General features: G+C 41.2%; 1 long non-coding RNA gene across 1 annotated transcript; it reads left to right on the forward strand.

The window, feature by feature from the left end:
* Positions 1–476: 476 nt before the first annotated feature.
* On the forward strand, positions 477–1,580 carry LOC131734121 (uncharacterized). Its single transcript, XR_009326771.1, has 3 exons — positions 477–613; positions 712–762; positions 849–1,580. It is a non-coding gene; the product is annotated as an uncharacterized LOC131734121 (long non-coding RNA).
* The last annotated feature ends 1,358 nt before the right edge of the window (positions 1,581–2,938 follow it).

Genomic DNA, 2,938 nt, shown 5'->3' on the forward strand with positions numbered 1-2,938 from the left:
TATTATTATTATTATTATTATTATTATTATTATTATTATTATTATTATTATTATTATCGTTTTTAATATTTTTCCAGTTCTGTTAACTGTTACTTGATTAAAATAAATACAGATAACAATAAACAATGTACTGTAATTTACTTGAACAACGTAGCTTGAAAGTAAAAGTCTAGTATATAAATATCAAGTTATAGGTCTATGAAATGGAAAAACATGGAAACTACTTCAAATGCAAAAGAGTAATGTTGAAACGGAAAATCACTTTGGTCTACAAATTACATACAAATGGTTTTGGATATTTCTTATTAATTTTATTAATCCAGATTAGCACAATACCACTTCTTTAGGAGATTAGCATGAGCCATACTAATGGGGATTTCAACTTCCCCCGTATAAAATGGTAGAACCCGGTGGAGAGCACGACGGACGAAATTGAAATGGTGGAAATGACAAATGACTGCTTCCTAATGTAACAGGTGGGACCGCGGGAACCAGGAAGTGTTAATTGTTGGCAGTATAAATATCGGCACCATAAGGGTGCAAGAGAACCAGGTAGTCGATGTGCAGCTGTGTTTTGGTGTTCCTGTGTTCCCGTGGTTCCCCCTGTGACGAGGTAAGCCGGTTGCACTATTGTTTTGCTCCCTCTTAATTTTTATGTGCAGTACTCTTTTGGTGTCCTGGTTTTATGGTATTGTTATTGGTATATTGTAGGGCGAGTCGGCGGATATTCTTTTGGACGTCAGTATTCCGGACTCTCCCGAGGTAATGGAAACTGTGTTTTCAATGTAACTGCTGCGTTAGATTTGTTGTGGTGGTGCGGCGTAACAAGGTTTCTTTTGTTGTTGTAGGAAGTGGAACGCCGCCAGCCACTGTTTCTGCTAGTTGTCTTTCCCTGTGTTTATCTTGCACATTGTTTTTGCTTATTATTGTCCCTTGTTTGTTTTAGTTTGTGTACGCACGTTTTTATTTGTCTTTACAGTTTTAATAGTATCGTGCAGCGTTTAGCTAGCTTTTAGTGTGTGTCTATAGGAGCTGCGAGGGAGAGCGTCGCTATTGTAGCTGCTCTGCTCTACAGAGCATTGAACGTTTAGTCAAGTAAGGTGCTGGGTTGTGTTTTCTTTTTGAATTGTGCACTATTATGTTTGGTGTGGTGATTGTTTAGAGTTACACTTTTAATATATTTACTTTAATAATTCACGTGTGGTTTCTTTTTGTTTATTTTATCACAGGTGGTGGTTGACTGCCCTTCTGGGCTTTGGTGGGTGGAGCAGCCAAATATTTATTAATTGGATGGATGTTTCTCTATCTCTCCTCTAGGTGTCGCTGGGGACAATAAATAAGCAATTATTCTATTGTGCAAGATATATGGTTAGGATTGTGTGTAATTGCACTGCAGCAATTGTGGGTTTTAGTGTTGTTGTTGATAATAAAGATTTTGTTGGCACAACCAATTTCCATTCTTTTGTCTTTTCATTTATTTGAGAGGGGCTCTGTGTGGGGTACCCAAATATTGCTGCTAGATTAATAAGGTTATGTGAGGTTCTATTTCTCGTTAAACTATAGATGGCGTAGTCTGCATCGCGACCTGTACAGTTAAATAGAGAATCGGTCGTGGACGCCACATTTTGGCGTAGTCGGCAGGATCTTTGGAAATTGGTTGTGTATGCTGCAGTGCTGAAGTTATTTGTTTGTTTATTTATTTATTTTTTGTATAAAGGGAAAGATAGGGAAACAGTGGCTTGGCTCTTCTAACGTGGATGTAGAAGACTCGGCACCCTAGAGAACACTCCCCATCAAGTTTATTTTTCATTTTAGCGCTAACTTGTCTTAAGGTGCTAAAATGGCAGAAATGGAGCAGTTGAGGGAGCAGTTGCAGGCGCTGAGGGCAGCTCATGATACCCTGGCTGCTAGACAGCAGAATGCACTTGCAGCTGTACCAGGAGAAAGCCCTGCGGTAACTGAAAGATTAGTGTATTTACCACGGGAACGGAGGTGCCCCAAATTCCAAGGTAAGACCATGGTTGGTGGATTGTCTATTGATGATTGGGTGGAGGAAGCACGGACTAGCATTAGGGCCCGACATATGTCTAAAGTAGATCAGGCAATTTTTTTATATGACCATTTAGAAGGGGAGGCTAGAAATGAGATAAAATACCGATCCAAGGAAGAAAGAGAGGATCCTGAGAAAGTATTTAAAATATTGATTGAATTATATGGCTGTTCTCAGTCCTATGTGGGTTTGTACAAGCAGTTTTTTGAGCGAAGGCAGAAAGAGGGGGAGTCTCTTAATGAGTACTCCCATGCATTAATGTCCTTACTCGAAATGGTCTTGCGGGGTAATTCTAACAGTATTCCAAATTCAGAGATTGTGCTAAGGGATCAATTCGCAGAGAATGTGCGAGACAGTATGTTGCGCCGGGAGTTAAAATGTATTGTACGTCGAGACCCACAGATTACTTTAATAGCCTTACGTCAAGAGGCAATTAGATGGGTTCAGGAAGGGGAACGGGGATCAATTAGTGCTGTTCGTGCTCCCCCAGCCCGACTCAGTAGTATCCAATCAGAGGTCCAAGGCAGTTGTGAAGCGGTTGCTGTATTAAAAACACAGGATAGTGAGTTGGAGGAAATTAGAGGGATTTTAAGTAGTCAACAGTTGCAAATTGATCACTTATTACAGCTCTTAGAACAGCCACGGGCTATTAGTAAAGGACAGGGGGCATCTCCGAGCCTTTCTAGGTATAGGTATGATTCAGAAGGGAGGCCCATTTGTAATCGGTGCAACCTGGCTGGCCATATTGCACGGCGTTGTGTGCGAGAGCAGTCACAACATGGGCAAGTGCCTGGTAGTGATGGGGGGAGGTTAGAGCCCAGTAGCAGGACTCTGCCATCGGAAAACTAGGGCCCGCCAGTGTACAGAGCCATACATTGGTTGGGGGCA

This window comes from Acipenser ruthenus, chromosome 4 (assembly GCF_902713425.1).
Source record: "Acipenser ruthenus chromosome 4, fAciRut3.2 maternal haplotype, whole genome shotgun sequence".
NCBI classification, from domain to species: domain Eukaryota; kingdom Metazoa; phylum Chordata; class Actinopteri; order Acipenseriformes; family Acipenseridae; genus Acipenser; species Acipenser ruthenus.